The sequence below is a fragment of the Hordeum vulgare genome, chromosome 5H, assembly GCF_904849725.1.
Source record: "Hordeum vulgare subsp. vulgare chromosome 5H, MorexV3_pseudomolecules_assembly, whole genome shotgun sequence".
NCBI lineage: Eukaryota > Viridiplantae > Streptophyta > Magnoliopsida > Poales > Poaceae > Hordeum > Hordeum vulgare.
Genome location: NC_058522.1, coordinates 20,501,356 through 20,520,324, shown reverse-complemented (window position 1 = coordinate 20,520,324; position 18,969 = coordinate 20,501,356).

Genomic DNA, 18,969 nt, shown 5'->3' with positions numbered 1-18,969 from the left:
TCGTGAGCTTTGTGATTGAGGATTTCTATGCGGCTTGTGGTAATTTGTGATGGACTAGTTGGAGCACCCCTGCAGGGTTAAATCTTTTCGGAAAGCCGTGCCCGCGGTTATGTGGCAACATGGAAACTTTGTTTAACACTGGTTCTAGATAACTTGAAGTTAACTTAATTAAAATATGCCAACTGTGTGCGTAACCGTGACTGTCTCTTTCGTGAGTTCCTTCTCCGATCGAGGACACGGTGGGGTTATGTCTGACGTAGGTAGGTGTTCAAGATCATTCATTTGATCATCAGTAGTTCACGTCCGCTATGCGTAGATCTTCCCCCTCTTATTTCTGGTATTCGTAAGTTAGCCACCAAATATATGCTTCGTCGCTGCTGCAACCTCACCACTTAACCATGCCTCACCCATTAAGCTTTGCTTGTCTTGATACCTTTGGAAATGAGATTGCTGAGTCCCCTGTGGCTCACAGATTACTACAACACTAGTTGCAGGTACAGGTAAAGGTTATTTGACGTGAGCGCGTTGATTGTTCATTTCGAGTTGCTTCTTCTTCTTCTTCTTCTTCGATCTAGGATGGGTTCCAGGCCGGCAGCCTGGGATAGCAAGGATGACGTCGTTCTTCTTTTGTCGTTTGTTTTCGTCCGTAGTCGGACCCTGCTCTTACTCTTGATGATTATGTAATGTACTGATGTGACTCTGATGAAGCTTGTGGCGAGTGTAAGCCAATTCTATTATATAACTCTTCTTTTCAGTACATGTACTTGTAACGATATCCATTCTTGCGACACGACGAGATGCGCTTCTATCCCTGACGAGGCCCCGTGCCAAATTGAGGATAGGGTCGCATCTTGGGCGTGACAAAAAGAGACCCCCGAAGCTTTGGAAGAAGGCCAGATGGGCCACAAGGGAGTCACAAGCCCTCACGCCGCCACCACACCCCCCCCGGTGGTGGCGAGCAGGCTTGTTACCTCCTCGTGGGCCCAACTGACACAATTCCACCGCCATAAATTCCTATAAATTCAGAAACCCCCAAAAAGAAACCTAGATCGGGAGTTCCGCCGCCGCAAGCCTCTGTAGCCACCAAAAACCAATCTGGATCCCGTTCCGGCACCTTGCCGGAGGGGGAATCCATCTCCGGTGGCCATCTTTGCTACTATAGTTGTATCTTATGATGTTCTTCCCCCTCTCCTTCTTGTAATGAATTGAGTTTCCCCTTTGGAGTTACCTTATCGGATTGAGTCTTTGAGAACACTTGATGTATGTCTTGCACGTGTCTATCTGTTGTGATCAACTTGCGGGTTTGTGACAATTGGGAACCTATGCATATGGGTTGGCACACGTGGATTCATGTGAGTACTTGATGTATGTTTTGGTGATCAACTTGCGGGTTCGTGACATTGGGAACCTATGCACAGGGGTTGGCACACGTTTTGACTCTCTGGTAGAAACTTTGGGGCACTCTTTGAAGTTCTATGTGTTGGTTGAATAGATGATTCTGAGATTGTGTGATGCATATCGTATAATCATGCCCACGGATACTTGAGGTGACAATGGAGTATCTAGGTGACATTAGGGTCTTGGTTGATATGTATCTTAAGGTGTTATTCTAGTACGAACTCTATGATGGATCGATCAGAAAGAATAACTTTGTGGTGGTTTCGTACCCGACAATAATCTCTTCGTTTGTTCCCCGCTATTAGTGACTTTCAAGTGACTCTTTGTTGCATGTTGAGGGATAGTTATATGATCCAATTATGTTATCATTGTTGAGAGAACTTCACTAGTGAAAGTATGAACCCTAGGCCTTGTTTCCACGCATTGCAATACCGTTCGTGCTCACTTTTGTTATTTGTTACCTTGCTGTTTTTGTAATTTCAGATTACAAAAACCTATTTCTACCTTCCATATTGCACTTGTTTCACCATATCTTCGCCGAACTAGTGCACCTATACAATTTACCATTGTATTGGGTGTGTTGGGGACACAAGAGACTCTTTGTTATTTGGTTGCGGGGTTGCTTGAGAGAGACCATCTTCATCCTACGCCTGCGGATTGATAAACCTTAGGTCACCCACTTGAGAAAATGGTTACTGTCCTACAACCGTGTGCACTTGGAAGCCCAACAACGTCTACAAGGAGAAGGTTGCGTAGTAGACATCATGGTGTTGGTGAAGATGACGGAGGTGTTGGTTTAGATCACCGTCACACGATGATGTCCCGGGCGGCGTTCCAGCGCCGCCGGGAGAGAGGGGGAGAGAGCCCCCTTATTTTTCTTCTTCCTTGACATCCTCCCTAGATGGGAGAAGGGTTTCCCCTCTGGTCCATGGTCTCCATGGCGACGGAGGGGCGAGAGCCCCTCCGAGATTGGATCTCTCTCTGTGTGTCCTTCTGTTTCTACGCTCCGAGATTCTGGCTTTGACCGTTTCTTAAATTCCTGGAGATCCGTAACTCCGATTGGGCTGAAACTTTAACACGATTTTCTTCCAGATATTAGCTTTTTTGCAGCAAAAGAAGGGCCCAATCTCCTTAGGGATTGGTCACAAGCCCGCCAGCCGCGCCCTAGGGGGGGCGCCTCCTGGGCTTGTGACCTCCTCGGGCATTGTTTCGCGTAGATTCTTCTTCCCAAAAATCATAAATATTCCAAAAAAAATCCCCGTAGGTTTTTTATTGCGTTTGGACTTCGTTTGGTATGGATAATCTACGAAACAAAAAACATGCAACAAACAGGAACTGGCACTGGGCACTGGATCAATATGTTAGTCCCAAAAATAGTATAAAAACTTGCCAAAAGTATATGAAAGTTGTAGAATATTGGCATGAAACAATCAAAATTTCTAGATACGATGGAGACGTATCAGCATCCCCAAGCTTAATTCCTGCTCGTCCTCGAGTAGGTAAATGATAAAAAAGATAATTCTTGATGTGGAATGTGATAACCCACAAGTATAGGGGATCGCAACAGTTTTCGAGGGTAGAGTATTCAACCCAAATTTATTGATTCGACTCAAGGGGAAGCGAAGAATATTCTCAAGTATTAGCAGTTGAGTTGTCAATTCAACCACACATGAAAGACTTAGTATCTGCAGGAAAATATCAGTAGCAAGGTAGTATGATAGCAGCGGTAGTAACAGTAACCAATAGCAGCAAAGTAACAGCAGTAGCAACAGAGTAACAGTAGCAGCAGTGACAGCAGTAGCGGCAAAGTAACATAGCAAGGACTAGTAGGAGAAGACTCGTAGGCATTGGATCGGTGATGGATGATTATGCCGGATGTGATTCATCATGCAACAGTTATAACACGGAGAGATATGTAACTAGCTCCAGTTCGTCAATCTAATGTAGGCATGTATTCCGTATGTAGTCATACGTGCTTAGGGAAAAGAACTTGCATGCCATCTATTGTCCATCCATCCCGGGGCAGCGGGGTCCTAATGGAAACTATGGGATATTAAGGTTCTCCTTTTAATAAAGAACCGGACCAACGTATTAACACTTGGTGAATATATGAACTCCTCATACTATGGTCATCTCCGGGAGTGGTTCCGGCTATTGTCACTCCGGGGTTGCCGGGTCATAACACATAGTAGGTGACTACAACTTGCAAGATAGGATCTAAAACACACATATATTGGCGACAACCTAATAGGTTCAGATCTGAAATCATGGCACTCGGGCCCTAGTGACAAGCATTAAGCATGGCAAAGTAGTAGCAACATCAATCTCAGAACATAGTGGATACTAGGGATCAATCCCTGTCAAAATTAACTCGATTACATGATAGATCTCATCCAACTCATCACCGTCCAGCAAGCCTACGATGAGATTACTCACGAACGATGAAGAGCATCATGGAATTGGCGATGGAGGAAGGTTGATGATGACGATGGCGACGGTCTCCCCTCTCCGGAGCCCAGAACGGACTCGAGATCTGCCCTCTAGATGAAGAACAGGAGGTGGCGGCGCCTCCGTATTATAAAACGCGATGAACTCTTCTCCTTGATTTTTGTCTGGGCGAGACGGACTAAATAGAGCTGGATTTGGAGGCGATGGAGCAACGTGGGCCCCACAAGCCTGCCAAGCGCGGCCAGGGGGCCCGCGCCTGGTGGGCTTGTGGGCTCCACGCTCCACATCCTGTGCTGATTCTTTCGCCAGTATTTTTCATTAATTCCAGAAAAATTATCCATAAATTTTCAGGTCATTCCGAAAACTTTTATTTCTGCGCAAAAACAACACCATGGCAATTCTGCTGAAAACAATGTTAGTCCGGGTTAGTTCCATTCAAATCATGCAAATTAGAGTCCAAAACAAGGGCAAAAGATTTCGGAAAAGTAGATACGACGGAGACATATCAACTCCCCCAAGCTTAAATCCTTGCTTGTCCTCAAGCAATTCAGTTGACAAACTGAAAGAGACAAAAGAAAAACTTTGACGAACTCTATTTGATCTTGTTGTTGCAACTATGTCTAACTCATATCCAGAGTTTTAGCAAGATCACAAGCAAACCACATAAGCAAACGACATGTAGGTCTCACGGTAAACTCATATAAATGGCATAATCAACTAGCGAGCAATTAATAATAATTCTCAAACATCAACACTTCAATCAAAACAATCATGAAGCGGTACGAATAGGAGCGTCACAGGTTTCTATAACACATTTAGATCAACTTGCTCCCCATGGGAGCAGTTAAATTCATCAAACGTCACGTCACAGGTTTCTATAACACATCCAGTGGATTTGTTGTAGACTCTGCAGGCGTGAGAGTTTGATCCATAGCCAACAAAAATCCCTTCGGTTGTTTTGGATTGAAATTTTTCTAACTGTTCCCGTTTGTTGAGGATGAAACACTTGCATCCAAACACACGAAAGTACTTAACATTGGGCTTGTTCCCAGTTAGGAGCTCATATGGAGTTTTCTCCAATATTGATCGAAGGAAGAGCCGGTTTGATGCATGACATGCTGTGTTAACGGCCTCAGCCCAAAAACTATGTGGTGACTTGTATTCGTCTAACATGGACCTTGCCATTTCCACAAGTGTCCGGTTCTTCCTCTCTGCCACACCATTTTGCTGAGGGGTGTAAGGTGCGGAGTACTGATGTTCAATTCCCTCATCACTAAGAAATTCTTATAGGGTGTAGTTCTTGAACTCAGAGCCATTATCACTTCTTATTGCCTTGATGTCCTTGTCAAACTTCCGCTGGGCTTGTTTGGCAAAATCAATGAAGGTGATCTTCGTCTCGTCCTTGGACTTGAGAAAGAACACCCATGTATATCTTGAGTAATCATCAACAATGACTAGGCCATACTTTTTCCCTCCAAGACTTGCCCATGAAGGAGGCCCAAACAGATCCACATGAAGGAGCTCTAACGGCTTCGAAGTGGATACAATGTTCTTGGGTGGATGTTTTGATTGATGTTGTTTCCCAGCTATGCATGCACTGCACACACGATCTTTCTTAAAAGACACATTTGTTAGTCCAAGGATGTGATTGCCGTTTAAGAGATTTTGAAGATTTCTCATGCCGACATGGGCGAGCCGGCGATGCCACAACCATCCCATGTCGGCCTTGGCCATTAGACAAGTTGTATGGAAGGTGCTCTCTTTCGAGAAATCAACCGTGTAAAGGTTGCCATCCAACTCTCCAACAAAGGCCACTTCGAGAGTGTCTCTCTTAAAGACTTTCACATCCGTTAGTCCGAATAATGTGTCATAACCAACGGAAGCCAATTGGCGAACTGAAAGTAAATGATATTGAAGAGATTGGACAAGCATGACATTTGCAATAGACATGTCATTAGTGATTGCCACCTTGCCCAACCCAATTACCTGTCCTTTCGACCCTCCACCAAATACAATGCTCATGTATGGTCGAATGGCTTGCATGAAGTCATAGAGCAAGTTACTATCTCCGGTCATATGATTGGTGCATCCACTGTCGATCACCCATTTGGCTCCTCCGAAGAAAACAACCTGTAACGAATTAAGACTTGGTTTGAGGTACCCATTTTGTCATGGGGCCTTTCACATTAGTTACAAGAGTCTTAGGGACCCAAATAGCATAAAATCGGAATGCATTACGGGGACCAACAAAGTTAGCATAAACCTCTCCTTCCTTTGATTTGCGTAGTACATAGGATGGAGGCATGAATTCAGTTGTCTTGTTGTGAGTAGGCGAACCCCTAGTGGCCGACCCACTCACAACCTTACCTTTCTCCTTGTGTCCCTCTCGTACAAATATTTCTTTAAGCGGAGTGGTACACTTGAGAGGAGATGCACTTTTCTTGGCGGTGCTTGGGTTGAACCCGAGCCCTTCCTTGGCAAGGCCTCCATTGTGTCGACTTAAGATCTCATTGAGAGTCTTTTGTCCTTGTGCACATGTCATGAGACCTCTGTCTAGTTGTGCCTTTAGTGAACAGTTTTCCTCAAGGATAGATGTCAGTTCACTACTAGAGTTAGTAGTGCAGGTATCAACATTAATAATAGGTGAGGAGTAAGCCTTAGCTAAAGTGTCAAGATAAGTAACCTTGAGTGCCTCAAAGCTCTTTGTAAGAACAGTGAGTTTCTCTTCCTTGTCTTTGAGAGACAAGGATAGACGCTCACAGTCCTTAGAAAGGGAAGCATGAGAGTTCACTAGTCGGTTTTTATCATTTAGTAACTCTTTGCACACAGATTCAGCCTTTTTCAAGGAGGCAAGATCATTAGCATGTTTATCAAGGTTTTCACCTACTTTTGAGCATAATGCATCATTTTGTGCTTCCTCATACAGGACTTTCTGCTCAAGGATTTCATGTCTTTCCTTCTCCTCAGTGACGAGGGTTTTGAGTTCCTTGATGGTATTGGTGTGCTTACTCACCATTTCCATAAGTATGCGAAACATAGTGAGCTTATTTCCTTTAAGAGAGCACATAAATTTGTTTATTTTAGCAAACATGGGATGATCTAAGTCATTATCCTCATAGTGATCTTCCGCATCAAGATACTCATCAGATGGGGTATAAACTAGACTGCAAGAGTTTAATCATGGAGTTACCTTAACCTTATCATGGGAGCTTTCGTCTTCCTCATCTCCCATGGCAGTCTTTGCCATCAAACACTTGTGAGCATTGCCCTTGTAGTCTTTCATATAGTTGTAGTGAACAACATCACCACTTTTGTTGACTAGACTCAAGGTGTTTTGTGTATCCTGAGCTACTCCGGCAACCCCACCAACGTCTTTTGGATCTGTTTCTTCTTGTGCAACCATTGCTCTTCCATCTATCCTCTTGAGCTTGGAGTTCATAGGGTTTGGCAACTTCTTCTTTACAAAGGTCTTTGTAAACCTTGGTTTGTCTTCTCTCTTCTCATAAGGACAGTCATTGGAGAAGTGGTTGGTTTCCTCACAGTTGTAGCATTTCCTTACCTTCTTCTTTGGGAATCTTCCCTTGAATTTTCCTGCACTGAACTTCTTTACAAAGAGAGCAATGTCCTCATAAGATGGGCTTTCATCAGAGTCAACATCATCACCATCTTTGCAGTCATCATCACCCTCTTCTTCTTCACTTTCTTCTTCGTCAAATTCATGCTTGGCTTTCAAAGCAAGATTGATCTTTGATGTTGAAGTGCCATGCATGGCAAGGTGCTTTGTTGCATTTGCCTTTGACTCTTCAAATAATTGGAAAGTGGATATGATGTCATCTGGAGTCATTTCTTTGAAACCATGGTGCTGCCTCATGTCCCATACCATTTGATGGTGATACGGAGCAAGAGCATGAAGTAACTTGTCCACGAGAAATCTCTTGGTCAGATTGAAGCCATCTTGCGTCTTGTCACAGTCACATGACTCAATGTATGCAGCGAGAGTCATGAGCCGTTCTAGCAGTTGCTTGGGAGATTCACCCTTTTCCATATAGAAATTCTGTAATTGCCCCTTGGCAATTTCATATTGAGCAAGCCGAAGAGTGGAGGTACCGGTCTTGGTCCTTATAATGCTATCCCACAGTTCCTTGGCACTTGTGATGTGAATGTAAGGTCTCCGTTGCTTGTCATTCATTCCTTTTCTTATGCACATGATCGTAGTGTCATTGAGATGCTTGTCATAAGTTTCTCTGGGAGTGAGGCACCTTGGATCTACAGGATTGTACCCATGCTCGAGGATGTCCAACATCTCATCATTGGCGTACCTAAGATGATCCTGCATACCAACTCTCCACAAAGCAAAAGCGGAATTTTCATCAAGCAAGGGAGGTTTTCCTCCAGGATTGTACTTAGGTTTCTCAATTTGAGATCTAGCATAAAGCCATGGGACACTGGTTTGGTTCCTTTCCGGAGGTTGTTGGCCAAATGAAGAACCATGCACATGTGGCCCTGAGGCCCTCGGGGACGTGGCTGTCCCCGTGGTTAATGATGCTAGTCTTATTTGGACCAAGGCCTCAAGAGAAGCATCATGCTCCTCTTTTTGCTTGGCAAGGGCCCGTTCTAGGTCCTCAGAGGTGAAAGACTTGACTTCCGTGGAAGTCCCGTCCCTCTCCACTGGAGCTACCGTAGCTGGAATCCCGTCCATCTCGCTCTAGGGCGGCTAAGCCACAAGAATAGAGCACGAGGCTGTGATACCAATTGAAAAGGATCGAGATGGACCTAGAGGGGGTGAATAGGTACAGTTCCAAATTTTCATAATTACTTAGCAATTTTAGGCAAAAGTGCGGAATATGAGTGTAGGCCTAATAATTGCTACGACAAGGAGTAAGCTATTTAGAGTGAAGTAAGGCAAGCGGTAAACAATAATCAAATACAAGTACGTAATAAGGATTAACACAAGTAGAGAGTTAGGGTTAGGAATAACCGAAACTCCAAGAGACACAAGGATGTATCCCGATGTTCACTTCCTTGGAGGGAAGCTACGTCACCGTTAGAGGGGCGGATGTTACCACGAAGGCACACCAACGCCACGAAGGCTCACCCTATTCTCCCTTTGAGATAACTCCACGAAGGCGTTTCTCAACCACTAGTGGTAAGCCTTGATGTGGCTTCCAAACCTTCACAAACTTTCCGGGGGAAATCACAATGGTTTGATTCCTCTCCGAAGACTCCTACCGCCTAGGAGTCTCCAACCTCCAAGAGTAACAAGATCACGGGGATTGCTCAAAATTTGCTCAAATCACAAATCACTTTTGTGGGAAGGAGGAGAAGGAGACGATCTATCTTTTGATTGGAACAACACTCAAAGGGACTCACAAATGCTCTTGGGATCTAAGATTTGGTGTAGACAAGAGTGAGTGAGAAGAAAGGTGTTCTTGGATGTGTTCTAGCTGTGTTGGACACCCTCTCACGAAGTGGGAGGGGGTATATATAGTGGGGAGTGTAAAACAGCCGTTGGGGACACTTTAAGTCACACAGGGCTCGGACGTTCGGCAGTTTACGGAAGTCCGGGCGTCCGCAAGGGGTCGGACGTCCGACAGGGGTCGGTCGTCCGAGAGCTGTAGATATGTCTGGAAACATTGTGAGTTGAACAGGGACCGGACGTCCGGAGAAGGCCAAAAATCCGAGTTATTCGACTCAACTTCTTCTGGTGCAAGGTTCCGGATTTCCGAAGGGGTCGGACGTCCGGCCCTCGGACGTCCGGAGGGAGCCGGAAATCCGAGTTATAGAGCTCACGTTCTTCTGGTGCAGGGCTCCGGATTTCCGAAGCTGGTCGGTCGACCGGCCCTCGGATGTCCGGAGGGAGCCAGAAATCCGAGTTATAGGTCTCAAGTTCTTCTGGTGCAGGGCTCCGGATTTCCGAAGCATGTCGATCGTCCGACCCTTGACCGGCCCTCGGACGTCCGGAGGGAGCCGGAAGTCCGAGGCATTAGACCTGTTTTGAGATAGGAGTAGGGTAGAGAATATGTGGTATTGAGCAGGATAGTGAAGATGTGGTATGAGCAAGTTCATCGCAAAACCTGTGATCCCCTCTTAATAGTGTGGGATCCCTATACTCAAGAATAGTAAATTCAAAAGGATAGTCTACATCATCTTTTCTCCATCCCGAGCCTTCTTGACATATGAATCCTGATCTTCTCATACCACCTTTGGCACATAATTCTCAATCTACTAAAGTACTTGCCATCCTGAGATACACTCAACAAATAGGATTAGTTTCCTATGTATGTGTTGTCATTAACACCAAAAGTCGATTAGGGGCATAGCATGCACTTTCAGCATGTATTCTGTATGTAGTCATACGTGCTTAGGGAAAAGAACTTGCATGACATCTATTGTCCATCCCTCCCGTGGCAGCGGGGTCCTAATGGAAACTACGGGATATTAAGGTTCTCCTTTTAATAAAGAACCGGACCAACGCATTAACACTTGGTACATGAACTCCTCATACTATGGTCATCTCCGGGAGTGGTTCCGTCTATTGTCACTCCGGGGTTGCCGGGTCATAACACATAGTAGGTGACTACAACTTGCAAGATAGGATCTAAAACACACATATATTGGCGACAACATAATAGGTTCAGATCTGAAATCATGGCACTCGGGCCCTAGTGACAAGCATTAAGCATGGCAAAGTAGTAGCAACGTCAATCTCAGAACATAGTGGATACTAGGGATCAATCCCCGTCAAAACTAACTCGATTACATGATATATATCATCCAACCCATCACCATCCAACAAGCCTACGATGAGATTACTCACGAACGGTGAAGAGCATCATGGAATTGGCGATGAAGGAAGGTTGATGATGACGATGGCGACGATTTCCCCTCTCCGGAGCCCAGAACGGATTCCAAATCTGCCCTCGAGATGAAGAATAGGAGGTGGCGGCGCCTCCGTATCGTAAAACGCGATGAACTCTTCTCCTTGATTTTTTTCCGGGTGAGACGGACTAAATAGAGCTGGATTTGGAGGCGGTGGAGCAACGTGGGCCCCACAAGCCTGCCAGGCGCGGCCAGGGGGGCGCGCCTGGTTGGCTTGTGGGCTTCACGCTCCACATCCTCTGTTGATTGTTGTGGCAGTATTTTTCATTAATTCCAGAAAAATTCTCCATAAATTTTGAGGTCATTCCGAGAACTTTTATTTCTGCGCAAAAACAACACCATGGCAATTCTGCTGAAAACAGCGTTAGTCCGGGTTAGTTCCATTCAAATCAAGCAAATTAGAGTCCAAAACAAGGGCAAAAGAGTTCGGAAAAGTAGATACGACAGTGACGTATCAGAATGCTACCTAGCATAATCTTGATCATATAATCTAATCATGGTTGAATACTAAAACACGAGTGATTCGAAGCAATAGTCTATCATTGGACATAAAGACAATAATATTTCAAGCATACTAACAAAGCAATCATGTGTTCTCAAAATATTATGGCCAAAGAAAGTTATCCCTACAAAATCATATAGTCTGGCTATGCTCCATCTTCCCCACACAACGTATTTAAATCAGGAACAACCCCGGTTTTAACCAAGCAATTGTTTCATACTTTAGCGTTTTCAAACTTTTCAACTTTCACGCAATACATGAGCGTGAGCCATGGACATAGGACTATAGGTGGAATAGAATATGGTGGTTTTGGAGAAGACAAAAATGAGGAGATAGTCTCACATCAACTAGGCGTATCAACGGGCTATGGAGATGCCCATCAATAGATATCAATGTGAGTGAGTAGGGATTGCCATGCAACAGATGCACAAGAGCTATAAGTGTATGAAAGTTCAAAAAGAAACTAGTGGGTGTGCATCCAACTCGCTTGCTCACGAAGACCTAGGGCAATTTGAGGAAGCCCATCATTGGAATATACAAGTCAAATTCTATAATGAAAAATTCCCACTAGTATATGAAAGTTACAACATAGGAGACTGATAACCCACAAGTGTAGGGGATCGCAACAAATTTCGAGGGTAGAGTATTCAACCCAAATTTATTGATTCGACACAAGGGGAAGCGAAAGAATATTCTCAAGTATTAGCAGCTGAGTTTGTCAGATTCAACCACACCTGAAAGATTAGTGTCTGCAGGCAAAGTATCAGTAGCAAAGTGGTATGATAGCAATGGTGTCAGAAAAAGATCTGTTGACGGCAGACTATTCCTAACTGTTGTATCAATGGCGCCAGTAAATAGCACGTTGACGGGGGACTATTCTTCCCTAGCAACGGCTCCAGAAAAGTCTTGCAACAAGTAACAGCAAAGTAGCAAGTAAGAGCAGTAGTGACAGCAGTAGCAAGTAACAGCAGTAGTGACAGTAGTAGCAAGGAACAACAATAGTGACAGCAGCAGCAGAGTAACAACAGTAGCAACAGTAGTAGCGACAAAGTAACGTAGCAAGGACCAGTAGTAAAAGACTCGTAGGCAGTGGATCGGTGATGGATGAGTATGACGGATGTGATTCATCATGTAACAGCTATAACACGGAGAGATAAGTAACAAGCTCCCGTTCATCAATCTAATGTAGGCATGTATTCCGTATGTAGTCATACGTGCTTAGGGAAAAGAACTTGCATGACATCTATTGTCCATCCCTCCCGTAGCAGCAGGGTCCTAATGGAAACTACGGGATATTAAGGTTCTCCTTTTAATAAAGAACCGAACCAACGCATTAACACTTGGTGAATACATGAACTCCTCATACTATGGTCATCGCCGGGAGTGGTTCCGGCTATTGTCACTCCGGGGTTGCCGGGTCATAACACATAGTAGGTGACTACAACTTGCAAAATAGGATCTAAAACACACATATATTGGCGACAACATAATAGGTTCAGATCTGAAATCATGGCACTCGGGCCCTAGTGACAAGCATTAAGCATGGCAAAGTAGTAGCAACATCAATCTCAGAACATAGTGGATACTAGGGATCAATCCCCGTCAAAACTAACTCGATTACATGATAGATCTCATCCAACTCATGACCGTCGAGCAAGCCTACGATGAGATTACTCACGAACGATGAAGAGAATCATGGAATTGGCGATGGAGGAAGGTTGATGATGACGATGGCGACGATCTCCCGTCTTCGGAGCCCAAGACGGACTCCACATCTGCCCTCCAGATGAAGAACAAGGGGTGGCGGCGCCTCCGTATCGTAAAACGCGATGAATCCTTCTCTCTGATTATTTCGGGCGAGACGGAAGATATAGAGGTGAGTTTGGAGATGGTGGTGCCACGTTGGCCCCACAAGCCCTCACGGCGCGGCTAGGGGGGGTGGCCACGGCCTGTGGGCTTGTGGCCCACTAGCACACCTCCTCCGGTGGATCTTTGCGCGGGTATTTTTCATTTATTCCAGAAAAATTCTCCGTAAATTTTTAGGACATTCCGAGAACTTTTATTTCTGCACAAAAACAGCACCATGGCAATTCTGCTGAAAACAGCGTTAGTCCGGGTTAGTTCCATTCAAATCATGCAAATTAGAGTCCAAAACAAGGGCAAAAGAGTTCGGAAAAGTAGATACGACGGAGACGTATCAACTCCCCCAAGCTTAAAGCCTTGCTTGTCCTCAAGAAATTCCATTGACAAACTGAAAGAGACAAAAGAAAAACTTTGACGAACTCTGTTTGATCTTGTTGTTGCAACTATGTCTAACTCATAACCAGAATTTCAACAAGATCACAAGCAAACAACATAAGTAAATGACATCTAGGTCTCACGGTAAACTCATATCAATGGCATAATCAACTAGGGAGCAAATAATAATAAGTCTCGAACGTCAACAATTCAATCAAAACAACATGAAGCAGTACAAATAGATGGTATCTCGCTAGTTCTTTCTGAGACCGCAAAACATAAATGCACAGCACCTTCAAAGACCAAGGGCTGACTAAACATTGTAATTCATGGCAAAGAAGATCCAGTCACAGTCATACTCAACACAGTTAAAAGCAAAGCATAAAAATGACAGAGGTGCTCTCTAATTGGTGCTTTTATAAGAGGAGGATGACTCAACAGGAACATAAATAGACGGGCCCTTCATAGAGGGAAGCATTGATTTGTAGAGGTGCCAGAGCTCAAGCTTTGAAAAGAGAGATAATAATTTTGGGTGGCATGCTTTCATTGTCAACGCAATGACTAAGAGTTCTCAACATCTTCCATGCTACACATGCTATAGGCGGTTCCCAAACAGAAAAGTAAAGTTTTGACTCCCCCAACCACCAATCAATCACACTCCACGGCTAGCCGAATCCTCGGGTACCGTCCATACCAACATCAATCCTGGGGGAGTTTTGTTTGCAATTATCTTTTCGATTTGAGCATGGAACTGGGAATTCCAATTACCGGCCCCTTTCTCGTGAATGATAGTGAATAAACACATATCGAGGATAACACGCCTAGCATGGAAGATACCAATAGCCCCCTGTCACCACATGAGCGGTTCGGGCACGCATAACAGATCATTCTTGAAGGTTTAGAGAGTGGCACATGCAAATTTACTTGGAACGGCAAGTAGATACCGCATACACGCAGGTATGGTGGACTCATTTGGAACAACTTTGGGTTTATGGAAGTGGATGCACAAGCAGTATTCCCGCTTAGTACAAGTGAAGGCTAGCAAAAGACTGGAAAGCGACCAACTAGAGAGCGACAACAGTCATCAAAATGCATTGGGATTAACTAACATTGAGTGCAAGCATGAGTAGGACATAAATCACCATGAACATGAACATCATAGAGGCTATGTTGATTTTGTTTCAACTACATGCGTGAACATGCGCCAAGTCAAGCCACTTGAAACATTCAAAGGAGGATACCATCCTATCATATTACATCATAGTCATCTCAACATTCATGTGGGCAACTGATGTCCCACAAGCGTATGGGATCGCAGTAGTTTTTGAGGGTAGAGTATTCAACGCAAATTTATTGATTCGACTCAAGGGGAAACGAAAGAATATCCTCAAGTATTAGCAGCTGAGTTGTCAATTCAACCACACGTGAAAGATTAGTGTTTGCAAGCAAAGTATTAGTAGCAAGGTAGTACGATAGCAACGGTGCCAGGAAAAGCCTTGCTGACAGGATGTAAGTGCCGCTTACCTAGACCGGCAACGGCGCCAACAAAGTCTTGCAACAAGTAACAGCGGAGTAGTAAGGAACAGTAGTAGCAGCAGCAAAGAAGTAACAAGTAACAAAAATAATGACAGCAGCAGCAAAGTGAGAGCAGTAGCAACAGTAGCAGCAAAGTGGCCCAATCCCTCTTGTAGCAAGGGACAAGCCTAGGCAAAGTAACATAGCGAGGACCAGTAGTAAAAGACTCGTAGGCAGTGGATCGGTGATGGATGAGTGTGACGGATGTGATTCATCATGTAATAGCTATAACACGGAGACATAAGTGACTAGCTCACGTTCATCAATCTAATGTAAGCATGTATTCCGTATGTAGTTATACGTGCTTAGGGAAAAGAACTTGCATGACATATATTGTCCATCCCTCCCGTGGCAGCGGGGTCCTAATGGAAACTACGGGATATTAAGGTTCTCCTTTTAATAAAGAATCGGACCAACACATTAACACGCAGTGAATACATGAACTCCTCATACTATGGTCATCTCCGGGAGTGGTTCCGGCTATTGTCACTCCGGGGTTGCCGGGTCATAACACATAGTAGGTGACTACAACTTGCAAGATAGGATCTAAAACACACATATATTGGCGACAACATAATAGGTTCAGATCTGAAATCATGGCACTCGGGCCCTAGTGACAAGCATTAAGCATAGCCAAGTAGTAGCAACATCAATCTAGAACATAGTGGATACTACGGATCTATCCCCGTCAAAACTAACTCGATTACATGATAGATCTCATCCAACTCATCACCGTCCAGCAAGCCTATGATGAGATTACTCACGAACAATGAAGAGCATCATGGAATTGGCGATGGAGGAAGGTTGATGATGACGATGGTGACGATCTCCCGTCTTCGGAGCCCAAGATGGACTCCACATCTGCCCTCCAGATGAAGAACTAACTCAATTACATGATAGATCTCATCCAACTCATCACCGTCCAGCAAGCCTACGATGAGATTACTCACGAATGATGAAGAGCATCATGGAATTGTCGATGGATAAAGGTTGATGATGACGATGGCGACAATTTTCCCCTCTCCGGAGCCCGAAACGGACTCCAGATCTACCCTCCAGATGAAGAAAAGGATGTGGCGGCGCCTCCGTATCGCAAAACGCAATGAAACCTTCTCTCTGATTTTGTTCCCACGCGAAATGGAAGATATAGAGCTGAGATTGGGGGCGATGGTGCCACGTGGGCCCGCAAGCCTGCACGGAGCGGCCAGGGGGGTGGCCGCGGCTTGTGGGCTTGTGGCCCACTGGCACGCCCCCTCAAGTGGATCTTTGCGCAGGTATTTTTCTTTTATTCTAGAAAAAATCTCCGTAAATTTTCAGGACGTTCCGAGAACTTTTATTTCTGCACAAAAACAACACCATGGCAATTCTGCTGAAAACAGCGTCAGTCCGGGTTAGTTCCATTCAAATCATGCAAATTAGAGTCCAAAACAAGGGCAAAAGAGTTCGGAAAAATAGATACGACGGAGACGTATCAACTCCCCCAAGCTTAAAGCCTTGCTTGTCCTCAAGCAGTTCAGTTGACAAACTGAAAGAGACAAAAGAAAAACTTTGACGAACTCTGTTTGATCTTGTTGTTGCAACTATGTCTAACTCATAACCAGAATTTCAGCAACATCACAAGCAAACCACATAAGCAAATGACATCTAGGTCTCACGGTAAACTCAGATCAATGGCATAATCAACTAGCGAGCAAATAATAATATGCCTCAAATGTCAACACTTCAATCAAAACAACATGAAGCAGTACGAATAGATGGTATCTCGCTAGCTCTTTCTGAGACCGCAAAACATAAATGCAGAGCATCTTAAAAGACCAAGGGTTGACTAAACATTGTAATTCATGGCAATGAAGATCCAGTCATAGTCATACTCAACACAGTTAAAAGCAAAGCAAAAAACGAAAGAGGTGCTCTCTAATTGGTGCTTTTGTAAGAGGAGGATGACTCAACAGGAACATAAATAGACAGGCCTTCGCAGAGGGAAGCATTGATTTGCAGAGGTGCCAGACCTCAAACTTTGAAAACAGAGATAATAATTTTGGGTGGCATGCTTTCATTGTCAACACAATGACTAAGAGTTCTCAACATCTTCCACGCTACACATGCTATAGGCGGTTCCCAAACAGAAAAGTAAAGTTTTGATTCCCCCACCACCAATCAATCACACTCCACGGCTAGCCAAATCCTCGGGTACCGTCCATACCAACAACAATCCTGGGGGAATTTTGTTTGCAATTATCTTTTCGATTTGAGTACGGAACTGGGAATTCCAATTATCGGCCCCTTTCTCGTGAATGATAGTGATTAAACACATATCAAGGATAACACGCCTAGCATGGAAGATACCAATAGCCCCCTGTCACCACATGAGCGATTCGGGCATGCAAAACAGATTATTTCTTGAAGGTTTAGAGAGTGGCACATGCAAATTTACTTGGAACGGCAGGTAGATACCGCACATAGGTAGATATGGTGGACTCATATGGCACAACTTTGGGTTTATGGGAGTCGATGCACAAGCAGTATTCCCGCTTAGTACAAGTGAAGGCTAGCAAAAGACTGGGAAGCGACCAACTAGAGAGCGACAACAGTCATCAAAATGCATTGAGAGTAACTAACATTGAGTGCAAGCATGAGTAAGACATAAATCACCATGAACATGAACATCATAGAGGCTATGTTGATTTTGTTTCAACTACATGCGTGAACATGCGCCAAGTCAAGCCACTTGAAACATTCAAAGGAGGATAATATCCTATCATACTACATCATAGTCATCTCAACATTCATGTTGGCAACCAAGACAAACCATTATAAGCTCCTAGCTAAGTAAGCATGGCATAAGCAACTATGATCTCTAAGTTGTCATTGCAAACATGTTTCCCTCACAACAAAGCTGAATCAGGCATGATAAGCTAGTCATATTTACAAAATCAAAATAGATCGAGTTCATACCAGCTTTACCACGCTCAGTCACTTCATCATATATCGTCATTCTTGCCTTTCACTTGCACGACCGAATGATGTGCACAATAATAAGAGTGCTCGTGCATTGGACTAAAGATGGAATCTGCAGGCAAACACAAAGGAGAAGACAAAGTAATATGGCTCTTTGAAAGCTAAACAGGTATGCATGCAAGAGCCACTAAACACTGTAACCAATATCTTCTACCTTGACCCAACGAAAAAGAAAACTATCTACACGGGAAAGCTCCCAACAAGCAAAAGAAGAAAAAGAAAATCTTTTTGTTTTTTCTCAAACTAGACAGACACGTGAAAAGAAAACTAGAAAAAGGAAATAAACTAGCATGGATGATACAGTGGCAAAGTGTGAACACCGGCTAACAAAGTGAAAGCATAAGCAAGAATGTAATGTCGGTGAAACATGTACTCCGACAAGCTTAGGCTTTTGGCCTAACTTGGTCTACTCCCAAGGAGGGAAATAACCGGCTCCAGGGTACTCCGGAGTGGACTGAGGATGCCACTGTTGTGTGAGCTCCTCTGGCTCCCACTGATAAACCGACGTCTGGTACTCGATTGGCGGCTCGGGCACGGGAATCTGTGGTTGGGCTAAGCCCCAATATGCGTAGATGTCCGAGGGAATAATAGTGTACCTGCCTGCCTGAAGATTGAACAAAGAAGGAGCACGCAAAGTAATAGTCTCGCGAGTATCCTGACTAAATACCAGGTTACAAATCATCCTTCCACCTATATCTCTTTCAAGAAAGTCATGGCGAACCATGCTATCGTAATCTAGATATCTCTCGGGAAGAAGAATCTCTTCTTCCTCCTCCAGTCTAATGGGTATCTCAAAGTGTCTGGAAAGACGGGTAGCATAGATACCTCCATAGACAACACCTTTAGAACGGTTCAGGTTCAACCGTTGAGCTACTATAGCGCCCAAGCTATAGGTTTTATCGTTATAAAGG